Genomic DNA, 27,726 nt, shown 5'->3' on the forward strand with positions numbered 1-27,726 from the left:
GGAGCAAGAGGAGCCCCACTTACCAGGGGTTAACCCAGGAATCCAGGTAACAAAGTGTTTGCAAAACTCCTGCAGAGAAAATTCGCAAAATGTTATGGGAATGATCACAGAATACCTCAGTTAACATCCAACCACAGGGACGGTGAGAGGCACAAACCTGTTACTGAGTGAGACACCAATCTATGATCCCAAGTATTTCCAGATGAGCGATAGGAATTAGAACACCTGCATTTGGGACTGCACTTTGAAGAGTGAGACTCTGAGAAGGACCCAGAAGTCTATGAAAAAGATGAATGAGCAAGATGGACTTAAGCTGACAAGTGTCAAGAGCCTTTAAAAGTTTTAATAAGATTAATTTTGAGACTGACACATGTGTCAACAAAACACAGAGAAACAAGGCAAAGATTGTGTGTATATGTACACACGTAATAAATATATAAAGAGACATATTCATATATTTCTCATAGAACATCTAGAAATACACTTTCCGATCTCCTGAGAAAGAAAGGCTAACTTAGGCAATAAAATGCAAAATGCAGCTCATAGAGGGAGAGGAGGAAAAATCAGTCCAAACCAAATACGAATACTCCTTTTTGAGAAATATGCTGTAAAGAAAGTTGAAAGACAAGTATAGACGGCAGTTTGGGGAAAGCTGTTCACATCATACATGATAAAGGGATCAGTATTCCAAATACTGAAACAACTTACGGAAATTAATTGGAAAACAACCCCAGCAAGAGATTGTCAAAGCTGGAACAAGAATTTAGCACATGAGGAATTCTGCACGGCTCATGGACATCTAAGAGGTGTTCAGGCTTCCTGGTGATCAGGAACAAGGGAACACAGCCAACGTTGAGAAGAGTCTCGGCACAGATCAGATTGGCACATGTACAGGGATGTGGTAATCCCAAACGCTGCTGAGTGCGTGGGCTGGTACTCTGCGTGCTCAAGGGGCCGTGCATTGGTCCAGGTTAGAGAGCGGCGGAGAAATATGTAGGAAGTTTGGAGAGACGAGGACCGGAAGCTGGGCTCTTGCATGCCCAGCCCCAGCTGTCAGGTGGTTCTGTGTCTTGATATTAGGAAGTGGTGGGCTCTTTGATGCCCCTCTGCTTCTCCATCATGTGACATTTGTCTCCTCCTGACAGGGGCCTGTCACTCAAGGAAGGCATGGCTCCCAGGGGCTGTGGGCGGGGAGGGGACACAGCTCCTTGAGTGCAAAGGCTCCGTGCACAGTGCGGCGGCCTGCCTGATGGTTTCGTGCTGGGTGAGCAGGAGGTGGGTGGGTTAGGGACATGCAAAAGTAGGTACAAGGTCCGTTTTGGACCTGCACTTCTCGAGGAGATTTCCGATGGGCATTTCGACCTCAGCGTCAAGGCCCCGGGAGACATGAGTTCATGTGGGAATCTGTAGCGAGAGCAAGCAGGAGTGTGCAGACAGCTGCTAGAGGTCCAGCTTCAAAACAGTTGCAAGATGTATCAGCTTTCACGTCTGTGTCCTGGGGACAGGCCGTCCCAACTTGACCTGTCTCCCAGTTTTGCCTTTTGGGCGCAGACTACAAACACTTGATTTCTTTCCGTGCCGTCTCCCTTTTCTCACCCTTTGCAAATGCCTGGCCACGTGAGGGCCGCGTGCCCTGCTGTGCCCAGACTGTGCAAAAAACGTGAACAACAGGACTTTGCCAGAGCAGTCACAGAAATGCAAGCTCCACCAGCCCCATGACCCCCAGGCTCCATTCCAGAGGAAGGAGTTTGGAGACTTGAGAAATTAATTAAAGGGAGCCAAATGGATTAGGAATGAGTTTGAAGTTCATTGCTAACTTGTAGCTGGTTACCTTTACTGGGGAAAAGAAAAAGAAATATTTTGAGTGTGAAATTTCATGCCAAAAAAAAAAAAAGATCCATGGGGAGTCAAGTTTTGTAACTTCTGAAAACAAAAGCGTGAAGGGTATGAAGGCAACCCCTCCATCGCCCGGGGATGCCGGATTGGCGGACAGTGAGTCTCCCTGGAGGGAAGCCACCGGCTGTGTGTGTGTGTGTGTGTGTGTGTGTGTCCGTGCACACGTGGGGGCCGTGTTTTATGTCATCTGTGATGTGTTGGAAACACATTGACAATGACGTGTGTGTCATAGTCCAAGGGGGCGTTAGAAGTGTCATCTCCCAACTTCTGTTTTGAAATGAGAGGCGATTCAGTCATGATATGTTTGCAGATCCTGAGTATCCCCACTGAATCCCCCAACTGCAGTGACAATATCTGCGGTTAACACTATAGATAGCAGTAGAGAATGTAAACTGTGTTTCTATATTCCTGGCTTTATGCTCATCAAAGTCTGAAAAGGTGGGGAGCATTATTTTTATGTTTTTCTGATTTCAGAAGCAACTGCTGGGATCCTGTCTTGGTGGGACAGTGCACAGCCCCTACAACTGTGCATTCCCACCACCCAGGGAGCCCCCCACCATCCCCAGAGTGTCACCTACTGGCCACTTCCACCGGGCAGGAAGGCGGGACAATCTCCCTGTCAAAGTACATCAGCCGACATCCCGCGTACGGATTATTGTGAGACAAAGTTACAAATGGCCCTCAAATTACGAACTGACTGTCTCCCAAGCTCATTTATCAGTGGCTGAGGTCTTGAAAATCAATTTCCCAGAAGAAAAATATGTCAGATAATAGTTGGGTGCTGACAGAGGCCAGCATAACACGTTATGAATTTGAGGAAGAGAAACGTTTCATCAGGTTTTCTTCCAAGTGAAAGGAAGTCACCTCAAAGGTTCCCCGTACCAGAGGACTTGGCGGATGGAAGCCCAGGAACTTTCCCTCCGGCACAGTAAGGGATCCCTCTGCGGGGGTGGGGGGAGGTGGGGTGGGTGCTGAGGACAAGTGGGACATGTTGGGAGCAGCTGGGTCTGGGGATCAGGAGATCCACCAGTGGACCTCAGCCCCACACCCACCCAGCCAGGTGCCTGTGGCTAAGTCGCTCTGCCTCTCTGGATGCCCTTAATTTTTTATTATTATTTTTTAAATTTTTTAGAGACAGAGAGCATGCAAGTAGGGGTGGGGTAGACAGAATGAGAAAGAGAGAGAGAGAGAGAGAGAGAGAATCCCAAGCAGGCTCCACGCTCAGAACAGATACTGATGTGAGGTTTGACTCCATAACCCAGAATCATAATCTAAACAGAACACTCAACCAACAGAGCCCCAAGTGCCCCTGGATGCCCCTACTTTGTTGTTAGTTGGGAAGAGTCATGATCAAGAGTCGGCTTACATGCTTCTCAAGACCTGGACCTTACCACGCACCTGTCTGTCTTCCCTCTTTCCAGCCAATTCCGTGCACCTCCCACAGGGATGGAGCTCCATGGGCTGTGGGCTAGATGCTGTTGCACTGTTTCTTCACATGATGGAAGATGCCACCTGATACTCCTTCTCTCTCCCTCCCAATTCCTCTCTCCAGGGAACACAGTTGTCAAACCGTCTGGTCCCAGATGTCTGACTCCCCCGAGGGTCACAAACTAAAATAAACCCAGGGCCGGACCTCTTCCTTCCTGTCATCCCAGGAGCCTGGGGTCAGGGGACATTGTCATGGAGGCTAACTGTCTTAAAATAGGTGCTTTGGAGCTATTCACATTATATTCCATTAAAACAGGGCCATGAAGTAAGGACATTCTGAGGGAAAGCCACGTCCGCGCCGTGGATGCCCTGTGTCTACTCTCCAGATCCTTGCATCCTTATGTAAGTGACGCATGACACATGTCCACACACGTGGATTTTCATAGCCATGCACTGGGTGGAGGGTGCGTTGGTGACGGGTTAGCCATGCAGGTGTGTTAGCAGAGGGGGCACATATATACAACACATATTAAATATATGTAACATGTATAGACTTTAGTATATGTTTTTACTTGTTAATACTCGAGTGCTTTTTGGTAAATTTCTTATTAAAATTGTCCCTGGTTTTCCTTCCTTTTGTAACAGAAATGCATCCAAATATAGCAGGCTAGGCAGTGGGGATGATTCACGTGATCATCATTCTTGATGCTATTAAAACACACAACAGTGGTTACTTTTCGGTGTATTTGTCCAGGGCCCGACCCCCCACATGCAGTGCTCATCTCTGTGATCATGAACCTCACAGGGCCATTCGAGCATGTTTTCATCCCTCCTGTTGAAGGGAAGTGAGTGGTGTGGGCCAGATGTGCAAGCAAACACACAGGAAGCCAAGTCTGGTGAATTTCAGACAAGCAGCATATCGTCTCTGTGTAAGATCGCCTCACACCCCATCGGGCACTCACTTCTCCTGAAACGTGAGCCCTGAATGTGCCGAGGGACCCGTTCTTCGTCTGGCAACCGTAGCTCAGGACGACATATGAGCTCCTCCCCTCACCCCACTGCCCTGCCTCGGTGCCCAACCCATTCTCCAACCATGTCCTGTAACCAGGAAAAAAGTCACTGCAAACCAGAAGCATTGGTGGGCACCAGAACGTGTCCCTCGCACTTCACTGGGCAGAGAACCCGCTGACGTTGGAAACTCCTGGGGAGTTTCATTCCATTTTTCCACCCTGTCTATGAGCTCCATCTTTCACATTCCGAATTCATTCCAGATGCCCTTTCCTTTTCCCTAAGCTGTGATATAATATGATTTTTTTCCATTAGCCTTTGACAATCACATCAAAAACCTCACATTTTCTGAAAAGGAATGATTCCGTCCGAGGGTGGGCAGGAGGGCTCTGGCTGCAAATGTTTGTCCTGGGGACCTAGGAGGGCCGGGATGGCCCCCAAGGGAAGTCTGGAAGACTTGTTTCCTGGAGGCTCGGGCTGGGAAGTTTGAATCCTTTTATAGAGATCTGTAGTAACGCTGTTTAACCAAGTAAAGCCTTCTCGAGCCTGATCCTTCTCCTTTGAGCTATTTCCATCCACATCTTGGCACAGAGCAGATGCTTCTGAGAATTGTGGTTTGTGGAGGGTGTGTCGGAGGTACAGAGGTGTGTTACTGGAGTGTTTTGCACGGCCTTGCGTTTCTGGACCGAGTTGGCCCTCTGCCGTGACTATGTTAAAGCCCTAACCACCCGGCAAGATTGTGCTTGGAGAGGGGCCCTTAGGGGGTGACTAAGTCTGAGTGAGGTCATGGGGGGCCTCCCTCTATCAGGACTGGTGTCCTCATAAGAAGAGACACTGGAAAGCTTCGTCTCACTCTCTGGCTCTGTCCTCCCCTGTCCCCACTGCCTGGCTCTCATGCTCCTTCCTAACCCCCTTCCCATCTGAACTGGGGAGGTGGAAATACATGGTAGACACAGAGTGGTGGCCGCGTGGGGGTGTGCCTGCGACCACCTGCGCATCCGCCATGCCTGGACCCCGGCTCTGGGCAGCCCTCCTGCTCCCCCGTCTGTTCTGTTCGCCCCAGGGCTCCCTGCGGATCCTGTCTTTTCGTCCTCCCTTGGACAGTTCACATCACCTTGGGACCGTCTCTGACAGCACCCTTGTAAGAGGAGAAGTAAATCATCTCAGTGGTGGTGCACTTTGCATCGAAAGAGGGTCAAATGCCAGATAGAATCTCTCGAGGTAACTTTCTGATGACCTGTGCATTACGCTCACCCCGACCCTTCCATCCTGGTGCTGCTTATTAGATGCCTCCACATACCATGCAGTCAGCACTATCAAAACACCCATTTCTCAGATGAAGGAGCTGGGGCATAAATAAAATGCGTTGGTTTTTGTGCTTTTTTCCCTTTGCTCATTGGTTTTATTTCTTTTTTTAACTTTTTTAATATTTTTATTATCTTTGAGAGAAAGAGATAGAGTGTGAGTGGGGGAGGGGCAGAGAGAGTAGGAGACACAGAATCCAAGCAGGCTCCAGGCCCTGAGCTGTCAGCACAGACCCGGACACGGGGCTTGAACCCACGAACCGTGAGATCATGACCTGAGTCGTGGTTGAACGCTTAACCCACTAAGTCCCCCAGGCGCCCCTGTTTTGTTTTTTCAATGACACATATGAGTGAAATCATACAGCATTTGTCTTTCTCTGACTGACTTATTTCACTTAGTATAATAGTCTCTAGCTCCATTTATGTCTTTACAAATGGCAAGGTATCATTTTTGTGGCTGAGTAATAGTCCAGTGTGTGTGCGTGTGTGGGTGTGTGGGTGTGTACACCACATTGTCTTTATCCATTCATCTTTCGATGGGCACATGGGCTGTTTCTGTAACTGGCGGCCCTCAGAGGGGAGGTGGGTGGGGGGCCAGGGGATAGGTGGTGGGGGCTAAGAGCATCCGTACCTTCATGAGCACAGAGCAATGTGTACAATTGTTGAATCACCATACAGTACCCCTGAATCCATAGAATTAATAGATCACCGTGTGTTAATCCTACTTGAATAAAAACATAATTTGCAAGATGACTGTGGGAAAAAAAATAAAGTAAAAGAAAAAAAGAAAAAACCCCACATGAGTCATGCCATGAACCAGGGTTTGAACCCAGACTGTCTGATTTCAAAATCTGACATCCGACTATAAGAAGACATGCTGATGTGGTCTTGTTTCCGGAAACTTCTAACTTGGAAACATTCTCAGAAGGTATAGCAAATCTGCCCCCCTCCTCCGTGTGAAAATAAGGTTTCCTGCTGCCAGCGTGTGAGCCAGTGGGAGGCTTGGTTTCGTCCTCTGTCAGGTTGTGGCGGGAGCCTGGGTCCTGCAGGATTAATCCGAGTCGAAGGTTTAACAGGAACGTGAAAGCGCTGTTGTAACCCCCGAGCTCTCCAGCCAAGGAGGGTGAAATACCGGATCTTTCCTCATTCAAACATTGCCCGTATGGATTTGCGGAAAAGAAACAATGATTTCATACTGTTCACATACTGTCGGGCTTGATGGGATCTTAGATAAAGAGGGAAAAAAAAAAAGATTCCAAGTGTAGGAAGCATTTGTTTCCTCCTGTGGTCATTACCTGGTCAGCCCGGCTCCCGTAGATGCCCCCGCGGTTCAGGCGGACTGTGACCCACGCGTGCTCTGGGGTTTCTGCAGAGTCGCCGGATGCCCTGTGGGTCCGCAGCCTGCTTGCCGGCCGTGGCTCTCACCAGCGCCCGGAGCTGCTTCTGTGTGCAGACACGGCATAGAACCAGTTACAGGCTTATTCCTGGAGCTGGAAACATTTTAAAAGCATATAAAATCCTGAGTGACTCGCTTCTGAATCCAGGGATAATGGTGTCCTGGGGGATTTACGAGATCCTCATGCGTGACATTCTACTTACCTTTCTTGGTGCCATATACATGCAACTGAAAGTGTTACCGTGGTAGTTATTACTTATGACAATATGGGATGAGCGGCTTTGAATCACGTGAGTTTTCAGAGCGGGATGTTTGCAAAAAGAAAACGAGGGACGCTTGGTTAAGACGGGCGCCCGCCGGCTGGCGCGGTGCTCAGAGCGGCTCCACGGTGTTACCTGAGCCAGATTCCACGCGACCCTCACTCATCACCTCCAAGTGAGCAGGGAGCACTAACGCGGCTGACTTCCTCAGGCCTGGGCTGCCAGCTGACTTGTTTTCTTCACCTGCCATCCCCACCTGCCCCCCATCATCCCAGCACCCTCAGAATTTATGGCACCGTCCGTGGCCTCCTTATTATTCCCCACAGCACAGCAAGGAGCTCTGACCCCATCATTTCTGTTGTCACCAGCCTCCTGGTGCCTCCCACCACAGGGCCCACCGAGGCAGGCGTTGCTCCTGCTCTCACGTGGACTCCTCTCCCCTGGATGACGGAGTCCCACACCGGGACCCACACTGACTTTGGGACCCATAATTCTTTCTTTAAAGAGAGAGAGAGAGAGCATGGGGGAGGGACAGGGATGAGGGGACAGAGATCCAAAGCAGGCTCTGTGCTGACAGAAGACAGCCTGACTCTGGGCTCGAACTCAGGAACCATGTGCTCATGACCTGAGCTAAAGTCAGATGCTTAATTGACTGAACCACGCAGGTGCCTGGACTTTTGTATTTATTTATTTTAATTTTTTATGTTTATTTATTATTGAGAGAGAGAGAGACAGAGTGCGAGTGGGGTAGGAGGGGTAGAAAGAGAGGGAGACACAGAATCCAAAGCAGCTCCAGGCTCCCAGCTGTCAGCACAGAGCCCAACGCGGGGCTCGAACACATGAACTGTGAGATCGTGACCTGAGCCAAAGTCGGACGCTCAACCGACCAAGCCACCCAGGTGCCCCAGGACCCATAACTCTAAAATCAGCCACGTGATGAACCTTGTGTCTCTGCCTTCGTGAGAGAGATCTTCCCTTCAAGGGACAGAGTTGACCCGCTGGGAGGGCCTGGAAGTCGGCTCTGTACCCGACGACTGAGGGACATGGTGACACACGTGACACTTCTGGGACATGGTCTTCTAACCTGCAAACACCACTTGTTGCACCTATGCCTTGACGGTGCCCTGGAGAAGGAGCCGAAGCAGAGGGGGGTGAGGAGTCACACTCTTTTACCCACATGCAGTCACGCATCTCCAAGCGGCTCACAAGGTCCCGGAGGGCACGGGCTGCCTGATGCAGTGGGGACCCAGGTAATGAATGCAAAGGTCAGGACAGGGGCTGCTATCATGTATTTAAAACATGCTGTTGATTCCTTTAAGTGCCTCAAAAATGTGACACTAGAACTCCCCTCTGACCCAGCAATAGCACTGCTAGGAATATACTCAAGGATACAGGAGTGCTGATACATAGGGGCACATGTACCCCAATGTTCATAGCAGCACTTTCAACAATAGCCAAAATGTGGAAAGAGCCTAAGTGTCTGTCAACGGATGAATGGATCAAGAAGATGTGGTTTATCTATACGTTGGAATACTCGATGGCAATGAGAAAGAATGAAATCTGGCCATGTGTAGCAACATGGATGGACCTTGAGGGTATTATGCTAAGTGAAATAAGTCAGGCAGAGAAGGACGGATACCATATGTTTGCACGTATAGGAGGAGTTGGAGACACAACAGATGAACACAGTGGGAGGGGAGGAAAATAAGATAACAACAGAGAGGAGACAAACCCGAAGAGACTCTTAAATACAGAGAACAAACTGAGGGTTGCGGGTGGGGGGGTGGGCAGGGGCTAGAAGGGGCCGGGCATTGAGGAGGGGACTCTTCTGGACAAGCGCTGGTGTCAGATGTGAGAGGCGAGTCACTGGGGTCTATCTACTCCTGAATCGAAGACAACACCGTACGTTAACTAACCTGAACTTAAGTAAAAAAACAAGACCATGTTGTGGAATAAACGGTTGTGCCAGCAGTCGGCTTGGTGGGAGCACGGGATCTGCTTCTTCTCTGTCCTGTACTGGCCTCTAGTCCCTTCCGGAAGCCCTGGGTGCTGGGCCCTGTGTCCCCGGGTCCCCCAGGGGCCTCGTGCTTCCCTGCAGTAACTCAGGGTTTCCGCGACCCCCGCAGACAGCCTGCCCGCCCGCCCAGGGAGCACGCGGACACACGGGACAGCGGCCATGGCCCCGGCCCTCACTATCTGCCCGCTGACACAGCTTCTGCTCCTTCCTCCTTCACTCGCTTGGTGCTGCCGTCATCACACCCCTTCTCTGGGCGATTTTGATTACTGGGGAGAATGAGACATGACAGAAGCAAATCCCCTGAGGAAGGGCAGCCCTCAGGCCCCACGGAGACCAGAGAGCCTCACCCAGGGCCCCCTGGACAGAGGTCTTGCTCAGGGGCTGGGGGCCCTATTTCCAACAGGCACCACCCCCCAAAATGAGCCCCATGTCTCCTCGTGTGCACAAGGTGGGTATGAGTCCTGCCTTCACTCTGCAGACCCTTCCTCCTCAGTCCCCTCTTTGGCAAAAAGGAGGTCGGTAGCACTGCATTGCCTTCCTTTGGCTCAGCCCCTCAAAGGTCACCATCTGCTGTCCTGGGTGACTTACATGACACAGCAAGTGTGGCTCACACGGTGCTTCCCCAAAAAGGCTCTGTGCCCCAGGGTGCTTGGGTGGCTCAGTCGGTTAAACGCCTGACTTCAGCTCAGGTCATGATCTCACTGTTCGTGGGTTCAAGCCCCATGTCGGGCTCTGTGCTGATAGCTTGGAGCCTGGAGCTGCTTTAAATTCTGTGTCTCCCTCTCTCTCTGCCCCTTCTCTGCTCGTGTGCTCTCTCTCTGTCTCAAAAATAAATAAACATTAAAAAATTAAAAAAAAAAAAAGGCTCTGTGCTCCTTGATGGCAGAAACATTCCCCACTGTCTCATTATCCCCACGGCAGCCCCCACACTGACTCAGATGGCACTGGCCGCGACCCCTGTTCCATTCCCTGCCTGTCCCCACCCAGCGTCAAGCAGCCTGCAAAGTCTGCACCTGCTGAGGGCTGGCTCTCCAAAACAGAACCCCCACGGCCTTGGGGGAGACAAAGCCAGAGTTTGCTTATCTGTTGTCATGGAAACCCACCTCGACTGAGTCTTGAAGGCACCTCAGAGAAGAAGGGCAAAGTCAGGCTATTTATCAAGATGCTGTAGTGCAGGCTAAGACAAGCCTTTCGTGCTGGGGTTTGGTCAGAACTGGTCAAAGGGTGCAAGCGATGGTTCAGGAGGGCTGAGCACAACAGGAAGGGGTTTGCAGGAAGGGGTCAAGGAGTTTTGGATGGAACCTTTCGGCGGATACTTTCATTGAAGAGAGATCTTTCTGCAGTCCCTGGAATGGATAATCAAGTCATTCACAAGGTGAATTTTCCTGAGGGTTTTATGGAATGTTGTGTGGCCTAAGATGCCAGTAGGTGCCTCCAGTTGGGTTCACGTGGAGAGGATGCCACGTGGGGCTCGTGGTGCCAGCCCTCATGTTGCACGGGCATCATGGAGGTGAACTCCAAGCCTGGTGCTTTCTGGGGGGGGCCCAGGGAGTCACTTCATGCATCTAACTGAAACGATTATCAGCAAACTAGGAATATTCCCAGTGAAAGTGAATCATGGCCAACCCGTGACCACAATTTCTTTCATATTCTGCTCAAAAAGGAAGGGACTAGGAGGAAATCAGGTAAAAAGTTCCACGCGTTTTCCCTTAAAATGAACTCCTTCCATATGGTAAACCCAGCCAGTTGTTTCCTTGAGTAAAAACCACGGCCCATGGTCCACGACCGTCACCATGATGATTAGGTGAAGCCCATGTCCCAGCTCCTTCAGGCAAGGAGGTCACAGGCAGAAAAGTGCAGGGTGCCTGGCCGTGGTGTTCAGCAAGTTGTGGAAATAACCCACACAGGGACGCAAGCCAGAGGCCCTTCAATCCCACGGGGACCACGGGGAGCCAGCAGCCCCTGTGCACATATGCCCTGGGCTGGACTCCAAGGCCCAGGGGGTGGGGAAGCTTGTGTAGAGGAAAGGCAGCTCTTTTCCGGTCAGCTTGTAAGAGTCCAGACCCTTATGGCCAGAAGCCTGGGCTTTAGTTGCCGATTGGTGTTTTTTAGCCTTGTTGACCCGTGCAGAGACGTGAAAAGAAATGACTGGCCCACCCCAAGATTTAAGATAAAAGAGGATGGAAGGGAAAACAATACGTGTTCAGACGGAATATGTCAGAGAACTCTGCAAACAGCAAGCTTGCAAGCACAGCTTTGTGAGTGTCTTGTTCTAGTTCGTGCCCCTGCGATCTCACACGTTTGCGTGTTTTGGGGTCTGTGTGTCCCCGCGTCTGACTGTTGACCTGAGTCGGGCATGCAGGTGCTGGCGACCATCCTCAGATGCCACTTGGGAAGAAAACAGGACACCAGGCTTTCTGGCGATGCAGAAAGAGCTGAGACCATGTGTGATCGTTTTCCTGGCTCTGGAGACAAGGCAGAGATTTTAAGATCATGTAACATTCTGTTCATGTTCAGAAACAGATACGTGATACGATCTGGATAAAACCTGTAGCCTGTTAAAAAGGGGGGCCCTTTCTCAGCAGCTGATGCGGGGTGGCGGCCCCTACCTCCCCTGCTTCCTTAGCCCACCAAGGCGCTGCCTTGTAACTAAACATGGTGAAAATTTGTTTAAAAACCACTGACTTCCATTCGGGAAGGCCACAAAGCGTCCATGTTAGAGAATCTTCTTTTGAAACGATGCCTCTGCTGGGTTGTTCCCCACTATCTGCCGATGCAATTCTTCCTCTGACATGGACGCGTGTAGTAGTCAAGGAAAGAAAACACAGCTGCCGCTGCCTTCAAAGACATAAGATGCCTTCTTGTGGTAGATTCACATTATCCAGTGGCCCTTATGTCACTGTTAACCTCTTCACAGGCACTGGGATTGCAGCAAAGCCACAGTTTTGTTGTGGCTCTCAGGGCCCAGAAGCCTGCGGACACTCACCAGTCATTCGGAAGACAGTCCCCGAATGGTCCTGGGAAGTATTCTCTTTTGCAGACATGCAGCAGTGAGCAAAGAGAGGCAGGAAGTACAGCCTTGAAATGGATGTATATGTATTTTTTCAGATGATGGAAAAGGCTCTGGGGGAGAGGAAAAGAAAAGCAGGTTTAAGTGGCTGGGGAGGGCAGGGTCTGGGGTGGGGTGGCTCTACTATGTGGTGAGGTCAGAGCCGTCCTTCTTTCTTTCTTTCTTTTAATTTTATTTTATTTATTTTTGAGAGATGGAATACGAGAGAAGGAGGGCCAGAGAGAGGAAGAGAGAGAATCCCAAGCAGATCCCATGCTGTCAACAACAGAGCCTGACGTGGGGCTCGATCCCACAAACTGAGCTCACTACCTGAGCCAAGCTCAAGAGTCCAGCACTTAACTGACTGAGCCCCCCAGGGGCCCCCGAGCTGTCCTTATTTCTAAGTTGACTTTGGAACAGACATCTGAGAGAGGGAAGGAAGCTTTCTGAGGCCGAAGTGATTTAGAAGAGACCCTCAAGTGGGAAGGCCCTGAGCAGGGTGCCCTGGGGGAGACACACAGAGAGAGGGGTCTCTGGGGAGAGGAGGCTACAGATGAGACTGTGTCATGCGGCAGGGCCCTGGGCAAGCCGGCCCTCAGCATCCAATGCCTAGAACATGGCATGAGCAGGGCACTGTGCAATTCCTTCTAGCTCCGCAATGCCCTCATTCATGCATCATATAAAATCCACGTGGTCAATTTGAAGGCACCCGTTCCTCTGGGGCTGCTTTTGTGGGTCCCCAGGCCCAGCACTAGGTGTGAAAAACCAAAGCCTGTGTCATGAGTGGGAATGTCACGCAGGTACCGAGTTTCCACGAGGGTCCACTAGGGCAGACCTGACATTTCCTCCTTAAAACCACAATAAACCGCGCAGTCCTATTCACTCTTTTCATGGAAGCCACACAAATACCTTTTGCCCAAATGAACAGTCTTCACAAAAAGCTCTGTTTCAAGAACTGAGGCCGAATTGAGCAGTGTTTGCAAGCAGATAAGGGGGGGCTGACTGCTGGTGACAGCGACTCCTCCCTGGGAGTGTTTGCTGTTTCACGGCGTCTGCAAGTTAATAGTATGGTTCAGAGACTTTCGGGAACGATTCCTTTCAAATGATATGCGCTTGGGGTTGGTGGGGTTCCAGAAAGCCACGGATGGAACACAAAATCACCTTGACCTCAGAGCAACCAGGGAAGAAGACAGCCTGTGTGGAGAGGACATGCCACGGGGCCCGGCAGCTCCAGGGGAAGGAAGCAGGTCCAGGAGCCCCCGCAGTGTCGGTCAGTCCCCGAGTGCACGAGCAGTTCCCTCACCACCACAGAGTGGGCACTGGGCCTTCCCAGCCCCTTGCATGGAGGGACAATCTTCCTGGAAAACCCGCGTTCGGGGTGGTCCCTTGGGAGCCAGGGTGGAGTTGAGGAAGCGTGGTATCACAGGTGGGCACAGGTGCCTGGCCTGGGTCCCCAGGGAGCAGCCCGTCGCCTCCAACTCCTCACCCAGCTCCGGATCTCCTGACAGCCGTGGGGTAGGTGCACATGGTCACACACACTGGTGCACACACACGTGTAGACATCACACACACATGTGTAGGCATCACACACATGTGCAGACACCACACATGCAGACGACAGGTGTGCACACATGGGCACACATATATGTAGATACATAGCACCACATACACGCACACACAAACACACATCACTTGCACACATGCACACATCACATACATGCACACACACATGCACACAGCACACATTTGAGTGCCCATCACATATGCACACTTGTGTACACACATGTAGACAACATGCACCACACACTCACATATGCGCACACATCACATACAAACATACACACGCCACACATGTGCACACATATATGTGGGCACATAACATCACATACACTCACATATGTGCACACATCACTTACACACATATGCACACATCACACACTTTTGTACCCATCACACATGCACACCTGTGTACACACATATGGAGACAACACACATCATATACACACATGCACACATATCACACCTATTCATAGGCACACATATTCATACTTAGAAACATACATTATGCTCAAACATGCACACACACCCTGCATATATGTGCACACACATGCACAATATACATATATGTGTACACATCACACATCATACATATATGAGCACCCATATAAATATCCACACACATGCACTCACACGTACACACGTGTACATATCACACCACACATATTTCTAAATATACATTATGCTCAAACATGCACACACACATCATATGTGCACACACATGCACACATGTGCATGTATATGCAACAAGGAGTTCACACGCCAGGTGAGTGCCTCTCCCCTCACCAGGTCTGGAGGGGGTATAGGGACACAGGAGGGTGCGATGGCTGTGCTAGGTGCAGCCCTCGCCGGGGCGGGGAGTGGTGAGCGGGAGAAACCCCACATCCACTGTGTGCTCCGAGCCTGGTCTAACGGGGTCCTACGTCACTGCTGTTTCTATGTGCTGGGAAGGAAAGGCATTAACTCTGCTGCAACACAGCCACCAGGTTGTGAGGTCCCACTGAGGACAATACCCTGAAAGCAGAATTGGCTCCCGATCTCCCCAGCATCCTGCTCACGGGGGGAGTCCGGTGGCTCCGACGTGCAGCCGCTTACCTGTGAACCTATGTAACCCTCGCCCTGGACCCCGCCATGGCCATACACAAGATGGGTGTTGTCTCCCTGCAGCCTCCCCCGCCACAGGGATGGACGTCCTCTGTGCTCGACAGAGTGTCTCTTTCTGTGTGGATGATGCCTCCACTTGCATCACCGGCCTCCCGGGCAAGGGCTCTTACCTCCTTGCAGGCCGGCTGGCCAGGCTGGACTGCATTTCCAAGTTCAGATATGCCTCAGCCCAAACCTCATGCCGAGAGGACCCCAGGGCACAGTGTATCTTTGCTACCTGTGGTGCCGGCACAGAGAGCTCAACACTGTGTCCAGTGGGTGCTCAGGGACACGGAGAAGCACTAGGCTTGGCCAGGAGCCAGAGGGAGCCAGGAGGGAGCTCAGACCAGAGAGTTGAAGGTGGTCCCAGGAGAATCAAGGCGGGCCATGTACACACTGGTATTGGCCAGTCTGGAGAGCTCCAGTGGGCTCGGGGCTGCCGGGGTGGCCTCTCGCTGTCTGGTACTGGCCCCAGGACGATCTAGGGCAGGTGGCTACTGGCTTGGGGCGTGACGGTCATGTAAGGTGGATGGGGGCTCGGCCCTGAACTGGCCACCTGCACAGGAAAGATGGGTCCCAGGGAAGAGAACTTCAGGTAAACATTTTGGCCCAGTGATTAAAACATGCCCAGTGGTCATAAAAAACACCTTGGAAGGAGAGCCTGGGGGCTCAGTCACTTGAGCGTCCGACTTTGGCTCAAGTCATCATCTCACGATTCGTGGGTTCGAACCCTGCATCAAGCTCTGTGCTGACAGCTCAGAGCCTGGAGCCTGCTTCAGATTCTGGGTCTCCCTCTCTCTCTGACCCTCCCCTGCTCACACTCTGTCCTTCTCTCAAAAATAGATAAACACTAAAAAAATATTAAAAGAAAAACGTCTTGGAAAACAGAACAGAGAGGAATGAATTTTGAGACGATGCTTCAGTTTTGGAGCTCGAAGTGGGGAGCTGGCCATGCGGAGAGAGGGCCAGAGGTGTCTCGGTCTGAGCCAGATGGAGCTGCGGTGGGGGTGCTGTGTGCTTGCCCGCAGAGGATTGGCTCTCAAACACCGTGCCTGGTGGGGGGGGGGGGAGCAGGGGCGCCACTCTAACCAGAAACCCCCAGCCCCCGCGGTGCTTCTGTCCAGGGTCTCTGACGGGACCACAACATTTCTGCAAAACCGTCCACAGGGTCAGTAGGGCCTCTGTTGGGGTTTATCATCCTTGTCCAAATGGACGGTATGTAGGGAACTCAGAAAAAATTAGCCAAGTGCAGAGCTTTGCAAAGACGTCCAAAAAATCACTCATTTTTGGACACACTGGGCCTGCGTTGCCTTCCTGGTGGCTTGGGTCTAACTTCCAGTATACGATTGACGTTGCTGCTGAGGGAGGTAAACTGAGGGTGAGTGCAGACGGTACCAGGTGCACGCAGCCACCCGGGCAGGGCCAGTACCCCCCACCCATGCGGACAGCATAGGGCACACCGCGCTCCCGCCTTGTGCCGCTGACCCCCACTTGGGGCTGGCTCCCCAGCCCCCGCACACACCGCTCCCACTTCCCGAAGCTGACGGCAGGCTCTGCTGACATTCAGAGCAGCCTCACTGCTTCTGCCCTAGAGCCAGGGGCACGACAGCCCCGAGTTCCGTCGGCTCCATGCGATTTCGTATTTCCGCGGAACTGCTTCCTGCCGGTCCCGACGCCTGTTTTCACGCCCTCCCGTCAGGGTGTTAAAGCCCACGTCCTCTTTTGTTTTCTTGTTACCTGCACGCAGCAGGTCCTCCTCTGTGTGCGGCGACCCTCCGGGACATCCTGTCGTCTCCGGTGTGTCCCCGCCGCTCTGCTTCCACCAGCCAGCCTCCGTCTGTTACCTGTACTCTCCCCCTCGGGGTGGCGATGATAAAATAGCTCCAGGACATAATTGGGGTGGGGGTGCGGTTTCCCTGAAAACTGCACATTTTACCTATCAGGTCATGATCTCTATGACTTTGAATCTTAAGAAGATAATTTTTTAACGTAGACTCTTCTAATTTCTTCATAGTTCCCAGCCAAACGTGCAAGAGTCCCCTATAGACTGACTTGAAGTGCTGTGTTCCAGGACTAACAATGTCCTGAACAACCCTCAGGAAAGATTCTGAGGGTGTAGATTTCAGCAATGACCTTGCCACCACCAGTCAGGGGTTGGAATGATCTGAGTTTTTTAATTTTAAGTTTATTTATTTTGAGAGAGAGGGAGAGTGCACACAAGGGAGGGGCAGAGAGAGAGAGCATCCCAAGCAGGCTCCACACTGTCAGTGCAGAGCCCGACATGGCTCCAACTCATAAACTGTGAGATCGTGACCTGAGCAGAAATCAAGAGTCAGACACTTGAACGACTGAGCTACCCAGGCGCCCCTGACAGAGGTTTTAAAGCAGCTTTCAAAAATGCCTGACTATCCATCAAAGAGTCCCTTGAAACAACTACAAAACAATAATAATAATAATAATAATAAATAATTTTAAAATCAGCAGGGAAGTAAAAATAATGAAAAAGACTCATGAAATTATAGAACTTAAAAGAGTGGCACCAGAAATAAAACAAAACCCTCCTTTGGTGGTTTGGTAGCAGAGTGGGGACAAGGCAGGAAGAGGGGGTGGACCTCAGGCAGGATGCTCCAACTGAACCAGTCAGAAGAGCAGACTGCAGGGTAGACAGGACCTCGGGGCCGGGAGGGAAATGACGGAGGAGCCCCATGGCCAATGCCAGCAGGGCAGGGAGTGGAACCCGGCCCAGGAGGCTCCGGGAATGAAGTCACAAAGGCTGGAGGCTGGGCAAATCTCCAAGTGAAGGAATCTATAGACATGTGCACCAAGGCACATTGTCACTGAAGTCCTGACGCTGAAGACGGACGACAGACCTGCAAGGGACAGCGACTCACAGGACATCGGTCTGTCGTGAAACCATGGAGTAGAAGAGGAAAGGGCAGGGGTGGAGGACACGACGGCACCAGCAGTCCTGTCCTGGAAGACCGGCTAACAGGTGTCCTTCCAACAGAGAGGCCGTGGTCCTGGAAAGGAAGGCACGGGACCATCAGGGAGCAGCAGGGCACCGTGGGGAGAGTGCGGTGAGGATGCGAAGGTCAGGTGGTCCTTCTCAGGGCCCCGTCAACCACAGTGATGAGTTAGCGCCATCTGATTCCCATGATGATGATGTTTCATTTTATGATGATTTTTTGATTTTTTTGTTTTTGTTTTTGAGACAGAGAGAGAGGGAGCAGGGGAGGAGCAGGGGGGGCGGGGGGAGGGAGAGAATCCCAAGCAGGCTATGCACAGTCAGCACAAAGCCCAACGCGGGCTTGATCCCATGAACCGTGAGATGATGACCTGAGCTGAAGTCAGCCGCTCAACTGACTGACTCACCCACACACCCCAGCAATAATATTTTAAGTAAGGAAGGTAAAGAGGCTAGAAGTGAGGTGTCTTCGCTTTCCTTGAACTGATAAAATACTGAGATCCGTAGAATATTATAAGATACAGGCCTCTCTTACAATTCCCAGAGCACCGCCATGACCACTAGGCGGAGAGATACACTCAAAACCATTACAAATAAATCAGGATGGAACCCTAAAAGTACTAAGTACTTGCCGGAAACCAAGGAATGAGAAACTGAGGAATGACAAGGAGAGAAAATAGGTGATAAAATGGGACACCTAAGCATTATCATATCACAAATTAACTGGTCTAAATAAATAAAGTCATCTAAATACACGAACTAAAGGGCAGAGTAGATTAAATCAATACCAGAAAACAAATAAAAAACAAACGAACAAAAAACAAAAGAACAACTTACTTACAAGTCCCTTAAATGCACTCACTTCTAATTCAGCAACAGAGGTTGTTGGAAAGAAACTCAGGGAAGAACAGAGACCCTGCAAGCTTGAGTCTAAAGACAGCAGGGGTGACTATGGTAAGACCCAACAGAGCAGACAGAGACAAAGCAGACATCACCTGTGGTAACGGCATTCATCTACCTGGTACACACAGTGGCCCAGGTGTGTGCACACCAACCCCTGAGCCCCACACGCAGGCGAGAGACCTGATGGAAGTGACAAAAGAAATGGAGAACCCACAGCTGGGGGGATGGAACATCTTTCTCTCGGCAATCAACAGAGCTACCAACAAGAAGGCTGGGGAACCGAGCACATTATCGACCACCAGGACCTCACTGATCTAATCGGCGCTCCCCTCAACAGCAGGAGACACCCCCTTCCCTCCAGGGACAGCCAAGCTAGGAGCTATCTTGAGCCATAAAACAAATCTCCACTCATTGAAAATAATTGAAATCCTGCTTAATGCATTTTCTGACCAAACTAGAAATCAATTGCAAAAAAAAATAAGATAAAATCTAAAAAAGACCCCAAAAACAGAAAAACAGGAAAATCTCTAAACATGTGGAAATTAAACAACACACTTTTAAACAGTCTGTGGGTCATGGAAAAGTGAAGAATAATTTAAAAATATTCAAATGGAAATGAATAAATGGAAATGGATGGAGGAAAATGAAACCACACAGATCAAAATTTGTGGGAGACAGCACTGTACTGACAGATTAATTTATAGCATTAGATGCTTACCTCCTATATAGGCACAGTCTCTAATAACTGGAGTTCTTGACTCAAGAAGCCAGGAAAAGAAGAAGGAAATTAAACTAAAATCAATGAAGCAGAGAGCTGGTTCTTTATTAAGACCAAGAAAATGGATAAATCTCTAGCACAACTGATGACGGAAAAAGAAAAGACGAAGCTTACAAAACTCAAGAATGAAAGAGAGCTATTAGGAGAGGCTGTGTAGGCACAGGGTGCCAATCTTCAAGTTCAATGTAGACACAAACTACAGGGACTCTCACAGGGAGTAATCGATAAATGGGATGTGCCTGCATCTACCAAATCAATTAAATCAATAAATGAAACATTTTTAAAAGGCACAAGTGTCAAACGATTTCACTCACGAATCCTCCCCAGGATTCGAGGAAGACACGATAGGAATTCCACACCATTGCTTCCAGAAAGTAAGAGGAGACAAAACACTGTCTCTTTCTATGAGGCCAGCACGATCGCCATTCCAACAGAGGTAAGGACTTTACAAAAATATAAAACTGCAGACCAGAGTCCCTCACAAACACAGATTTTAAAAAAATCAAAACATTAACAAATCAAATGCAACAATGTATAAAAGGATTATACAACCATGACTAAGTGGAATTTATCCCAACCCCGTATGGTTGGTTCAGTATTAGAAACTGTGGGGTACCTGGTGGCTCAGTCAGTTAAGTGTCTGACTTAAGGCTCAGGTCATAGGTTCGAGCCCCACATCAGGCTCTGTGCTGACAGCCTGGAGCCTGCTTCAGATTCTGTGCCTCCCTCTCTCTCTCTGCCCCTCCCTGGTTCATGCTCTGTCTCTCTTTCTCTCTCAAAAATAAATAAACATTTAAAAAAATATATTAGAAACCGTTACAGTAGGGGCACCCATGTGGCTCAGCCGGTTGAGCACCCGGCTCTTGATTTCAGCTCAGGTCATAATCTTACCGTTTGTGAGTTGGAGCTTCCATATCTGGCTGTGTGCTGGTGGCACGGAGCCTGCTTGGGATTCTTTCTTTCTCTCTCTCTCTCTCAAAATAAATAAACTTCTTAAATGTTTATTCCCAGCAATAAAGCAAGGAAAACATATCCTTAGATGCAGATGGCCTGACTGTGTAAGTAAAAAGTCACAAAAACTACGAAAATACTTCTGGCACTAATGAGTGACTTCAGCAAAGTTGCAGGATACCAGATAAACATGAGTAAATCACCACCTTCCTAGACACTAGCAATGAACACTGGGGTGCGGTGATAAAAAGGTACAACCGAATTTATAATCATGAAAAAAAAAGAAAGGAATACTTAGGTGTAAATCTAATAAAACATGCTGACTTTTATGCTCAGAGTTACAAAATAGGAAAGAAATCAAAGAGCATCCAAATAAATGGAGATATATAACATACTCTCTGACCAGAGGACTCAACAGGGCAAAGATTTAAATTTCCCCCAAAATAGTCGATAGACAACGCCATTCCTATTTTTAACAATCCCAGTAAGGGCTTTCGTAGACAGAAATAAGCAGTCTCTTTTTTTATGAAAGTCACAAACAACCATGTACTCAGTATGAAGGCTGACTGCCTACCTGTAATACCTCAGACGGCATGGTTTTGGGGGGAGATGGTGGGGACGGAGGCACAGAGGAGGAGGGTGCTTGAGTAGAGAGATCTGAGGGCTTTCAGGACAGGTGTGGCACATCCAGGTGTGACCAAGTGTGCAGCGTGGCCGGGATGGTTGAGATGAAGGGTCCTCTTAGAGTAGGGCTTAAGATTACAGCAGGAAACAAAGTGTACCGTCGGGGGAAAGTGGGTGACGTATAATATAGCGGAGCTCTTGAAACTTCCTGTGACTCTATCGTTATCTCTATAAGACTGTGAATGACACTCTGACCACTCGGTTCTAATGTGTAGAAGCTAGATCCTGAAGTCGAAATGACATTCTGTGTTTAACGGCTGATTCTAAACTTCCTTGTCTCTCTTGGCGCTCCCTGTCACAAGCCCTAGCTCACATGTGGGGATCATATCAGGTGCACACACCTTTCCCCTACCTCTGCTGCTAGTTGGAGATTCATTCCTCCCTGGGGAAACTGAACCCTTCAAAGACCCACCCCAGATTGTGTCTCTTCTATATGCTCCAATTTTGAATCCCTGAGAAGGCATTCAGTGCTCTCATTCAATTAATGGAAACCATTTGTTGAGTGTTTTTTAATGTATTTGATGCTGTTCTTGTATTATAGACAATGTCAAAGTCCAATGCAAAGAGCACGCTGTCTGGTGGACAGGCGCTCGGTTACGCTAGTGATTTAGATGTGGAGAATAAGTAGTAAAGAAGATAAGCTGGAAGACCAAGGGAGGCACGGAGGCTCTTGCCATGGGTGCAGAGGGTCATGGAGGGAATATTCCAGACCCTACTGCAATGGGGTCCAAGTATTGATTAATATGGCGTTCTCTCCATCTCCGCTGGGGAGTCCCTCAAGAGAATGGCTCTTCCTTTCTTCATCTTGGCACCACCAATGCTTAGAATCTTTCCTGGGACCTGGTGGGATTCCTGGAGGAGTCAAGCATATGTGTTGAGGAATGTGGGCCCACCGGTAATTGGGCATTTCAGAATAAAGACCCCCGCTGGTTGGAGGCAGCATCTAGAGAGTTTCCGCTTCTCGTTCTCGAGTCTTTGCCGGAATTCCAGCATCCTGAAGGTCACTACCTCCACTGCTGATCTCTCTACCGTGGGGGACTCCTTAACTCACACCGTCCTCCCATAAAATCCTCTAACCCCTTCTAGTAAGTTCTGGGTTTTTCCATCAGGGACTACACAACTCAAGCCCAGCTCTCTTTGATATAAGAGCTTTTCAACTATTTTAAGAAAACGATCTGGATCTTCCTCCTGATCAGGCTGTATTACCATAATCCTTGTTTGTAGGGAAAAAAAGAAAACAAACTGAAACAACAATAAAAGCATCAAGCCTTTATTTGTTTTGACAGACGTCCAAACTACAAAAACATTGGAACTGATTTGCTGTCATGGGTCTGTTTCCAGGGGATTCCTGCGAAGCTGCAGGAATGTCCCCTGGCAGTGACATTTTTGGTGGCAAAGTAATAAAACCTTCCTGCGCAGAACCAAGGCGGTTTGACAGTCCCTTATTTTCTCCTTCCACAGCGCAACCCTAAGATCCTAGAGCTGAACTGGAGCAGCGTTCTTATCAGGGTCCTGATTGTGTTGGGGAAAAAAGAAACCCTCTGGAGATAACAGGACCCAATCTCTCATTTTAGAATGAGGAATAGAAATTCCAGGAAGCTTCAGTGTCTTGAGGTAAGTGCAGGAAGTCTCTGCTAATAATTTCTTTCTTAAAAATATTTATTTATTTTTGAGAGAGAGATAGAGTGTGAGTGGGGGAGGGGCAGAGAGAGAGGGAGACACAGAATCTGAAGCAGGCTCCAGGCTCTGAGCTGTCAGCACAGAGCCCGATGCGGAGCTCGAACCCACGAACTGTGAGATCATGACCTGAGCCGAAGTTGGACGCTTAGCCGGCTGAGTCCCCCAGGCGCCCCTCTGCTAATAATTTCTAACACTGAATCTTATCTTCTCCAGGAAAAGTTCATCCTGGTTCCACATGCATCACCGGAAACGATGAAATGGCGTTGGAAATCAGCATGCTATTTTCTCCATGACCTTTGATGTGCTGAGCGAGGGAATTTTCAGGTTTGTGCTAGATCTTAGGAGGGAGAAGCAATGTTGAAAGCCCCATATCCCTTCCTACAGGACAGACCTGCAAGGCTGCCGGGCTGCAACACAGTCACCCAGCCTCTCTTCATGCCAAGCCCTGCAGTTTCATTACCCTGGACCCATTTCCTCTATCTCTTCGTGCTGCTGCGGAGCACTTCAGGCCACCTTGATTACTTGCCTTTTTGTTGTATTGTTTTTAGCTCGTTCCCTTTTGTAAGAATTAGAGAGCCTGTGCCTTAAAAACTCTAACTAGGATTGCATTTTCATGGTGTAATTTGTACCTAAGTGAAATACATCGAAGCTGAAATTCACACTGACTTACAAGACAAAACAACTGAAGTATGATGTGACTATGGAGACAGAGACAAGTGAATTCTCCCCAAATCTCCAGTCTGCTGGGGTCACCTTGTTTCCAGGGGCCAAATGACACCTCTCGTCTGGGTGACATCCTGAGCCCACCACAATGCTTCCCAGGTGGGGTGTCTTCCAAGCGAGAACATTATGTCGAACTTTTACTAAATCAAAGTTGTTCGGTATAAAAACATGGGACTAGCATAGACATCATTTAAACATTAAATTAAAATAAATTTAACATTACAGGGGTGCCTGGGCGGCTCAGTCAGCTAAGTGTTAGACTCTGGACTTCGAGATCAGGTCATGATCTCATGGTCAATGGGGTCAAGCCCCGCGTCGGGCACTGCACTGTGTCAGTGTGGAACCTGCTTGGAATTCTCTCTCTCCCTCTCTCCTCCCCTGCCCTACTTGTGCTCTCTATCTCTTCCTCTCAAAGTAAATAAGTAAACTTAATAAATAAATAAAAATAAAATTTAAAAAGTAATTAATTGACCATTACAAGCTTGAGGTCAGACAGCACAATGGTCTTGTTCTCTGTAGGGGACCATTTCAAGTGTTGGTCTGTCTCTGTCTGCTCACTCGCTACCAGTTACCAATGGTAAGGGCTCTTGTTACCTGTCCTCTTCACTAGTTCTCTAGTATTCTTTTTTTTTTAATGTTTTTTTAAAAATTTATTTCTAGGAGAGAGAGAGAGACCGCGTGAGCAGGGGAGGGTCAGAGAGAGAGGGAGTCACACTCTGAAACAGGCTCCAGGCTCTGAGTTGGCAGTCAGCACAGAGCCCGACGTGGGGCTCAAACCCACGAACCATGAGATCATGACCTAAGTGAAAATCAGATACATAACCGACTAAGCCACCCAGGCACCCATAGTTCTCTAGTATTCTTAAATCTCATCTCCAACTGGCTTGTTTCACTTAGCGTCATACCCTCTAGCTCCATCCATGTTGCTGCCGATGGGAACTCTCATTCGTTTTGATGGCTGTGCGCTATTCCATTGTATGTGGAATACATACACATCTTTTTAATTTTTTTTCATTTATTTTTGAGAGACAGAGTGAGACAGAGCATGAGTGGGGGAGGGGCAGAGAGAGAAGGAGACACAGAATCTGAAGCAGGCTCCAGGCTCCGAGCAAGCAACAGCACAGAGCCTGATGTGGGGCTTGAACCCACGAACTGTGAGAACCGCACCCACTGTGGGGCCCATGACCTGAGCCAAAGTCGGACGCTTAACCGATTGAGCCACCCAGGCGCCGCATACACATCTTCTTTATCCGTTCATCAGCCAACGGACACACAGGTTGCTTCCACATCTTGGCTACTGTAAATAAGGATGCCGTAAACATGGGGTGCATATATTTTTTCAAATTACTGTTTTTGCATTCCTTGGGTAAATACCTTGTAGCGCAATGATTGCATTGTAGAGTAGTTCTATTTTTAACCTTTTGGGGAGCCTCCATACTGTTTTCCAGAGTGGCTGCACCAGTTTGCATCCCCACCAGCAGTGCAAGAAGGTTCCTTTTTCTTCACACCCTCACCAACACTTGTTGCTTCTTGTGGCATTAATTTTAGTCATTCCATAGGTGTGAGGTGGTATCTCATCATGGTTTTGATCTGCATTTCCCTGATGACCAGCGATGCTGAGCATCATTTTTTTATGTGTCAGTTGGCCATCTGAATGTCTTCTATGGGGATATGTCTGCTCATATCTTCTGCCCATTTTGTAACTGTATTATTTGGTTTGGGGGCATTGATTGTATCAGTTCTTTATATATTTTGGATACTCATCCTTTACTGGATATGTCATTTGCAAATATCTTCTCCCATTCCTTAGGCTGCCTTTTAGATTTGGGGATAGTTTCCTTTTTTGTACTGAAGCTTCTCATTTTGATGTGGTCCCAATAGTTTATTTTTGCTTTTGTTTCCTTGCCTCGGGAGACACATCATGCCATAGCCGATGTCAGAGAAATTACTGCCCGTGCTCTAGGATTTTTATGGTTTCAGGGCTCACATTTATTTTTTTTAAATTTTTTATTTTTTTACAAATAGTTTATTGTCAAATTAATTTCCACATAACACTCAGTGCTCATCCCCACAAGTGTCCTCCTCCATGCCCATCCCCCCTTCCCCCCACATCCATCAGTCCTCAGTTTTTGTCAGCATTCAAGAGTCTCTCATGGTTTGCCTCTCTCCCTTTCCCCCACCATTTCCGCCCTTCTTCTCCCCCTTGTTCCTCCGTCAAGTTCCTCCTAATCCTCCTATACGTGCAAACATTTGATATTTGTCCTTCTCTGCCTGACTTATTTCACTCAGCATAACACCCTCAAGGTCCATCCATGTTGCTACACATGGCCAGATTTCATTATTTCTCATTGCCATGTAGTATTCCATGGTATAGATAAACCACATCTTCTTGATCCATTCATCTGTTGATGGACACTTAGGCTCTTTCCATGTTTTGGCTATTGTTGAGAGTGCTGCTATGAACATTGGGGAACATTGGGGTATGAGGCATGTGCTCCTATGCCTCAGCATTTCTGTATCCCTTGGGTAAATTCCTAGCAGTGCTATTGCTGGGTCATAGGGGAGTTCTATTGTTAGTTTCCTGAGGAACTCCACACTGTTTTCCAGAGGGGCTGTACCAGTTTACATTCCCACCAACAGTGTAGGAGGGTGGGGCTTTCTCCAAGATCTTTAATCCATTTGGAGTTTATTTCACCCATATGTGGGATCGTAAGAAACAAATAAATAAAAATAAAAGAAAGAAAAAGAGAGAGGAACCAAAAAAACAGACTCTTAACTACAGAGAACACGCCATTAGTCACCAGAGTGGAGGTGGGCAGGGGGGCGGGGGAAGCAGGCGATGGGGGTGAAGGATACACCTGTCGTGGTCAGCACCGAGTGACCTGTGGATGAGTCTCTATATTGCACACCTGAACTGACAGCTTTACACCGTGTGCCAACTGACTGGAATTGACATAATAATTGAGAAGCTCCTCTCTCTGGAATCTCACCACAAGATGTTCCCAAATCAGCTCATGTGCTCTGGCTCTCTGTCTATGTATCAGAAGCAGTTACCCCATTTTTCAACAAACAGAGTGACTTCCCTTCCGTTTACACCAGCTAAGAGCCTCCTCTCTTCTACTAACTAAGCCTTGCTTCTAAGTAGAGAGCCATTTCCTCCCTCAGGGTGATTTTATCCCTCCCTAAGGTCATGAAGGTGGCAGGAAGGCTTATTATTAGCACCATTTCCTTCTCGCTTTGGCTCCGAGGCCGCGGGTCTGGGTACCGTGGTTCTCACGCTGGTTTTCCTGCCAGCCGTCCAAAGCACCCTCCATCCTGTCCGAGTCTGAACTCAGACACCCCCTGGCCCACAACATAACTATCCAAGCTGTCACGCTCAGATCACCAAGGAGGTGACACCTTCTCACCAGCCCCATGTCAGTCCTTCCCGGGATGGTTCTGGTGCCCTAGCATATATGTGATGCTGGCAGACAGCAAGTCCTGGCTGAGTATCAGTTGCAGGGACTGAAGGTTGCTCTTCCTCTCCTTCCCACTGGGCTGGCTACATTTAGATGTTAGTGCTTCCCAAAGATGTGTGCCGTCCGATCCCCCAGGGAACCCTTGTTCCAGATTTCTCTGGAAAGCTGGAACATGCTGTCATCATAGACCCCAACACAGGGCTTGCTCAAACTCACAAAACCATTAGGTCATGACCTGAACCCAAACCAAGAGTCGAATGGTTAACCCACCGAGCCCCCTAGGCACCTCTCTAATTGTTCTTAAATGTATTTCCACACTCCAAGGCTCTACATCTGTGTTGTTCAATATGGTAGAAAGAGCCACAATTGATCTGCTCGGAGGCTGTTACCGCAAAATGTGTGATAGCCTGACATTCACTGTGGTGCCCACTGAGTTGCCCCATGCTGACATCCTGTTCTCGGGCTATTTTGGGGATGGATCCCTGGGTTGACTCTGCTTTTTATTGAACCCTATAATAAGGAAATT

Source organism: Hyaena hyaena, unplaced genomic scaffold (genome assembly GCF_003009895.1).
Source record: "Hyaena hyaena isolate Hyena2069 unplaced genomic scaffold, ASM300989v1 scaffold_218, whole genome shotgun sequence".
NCBI classification, from domain to species: Eukaryota; Metazoa; Chordata; class Mammalia; order Carnivora; family Hyaenidae; genus Hyaena; species Hyaena hyaena.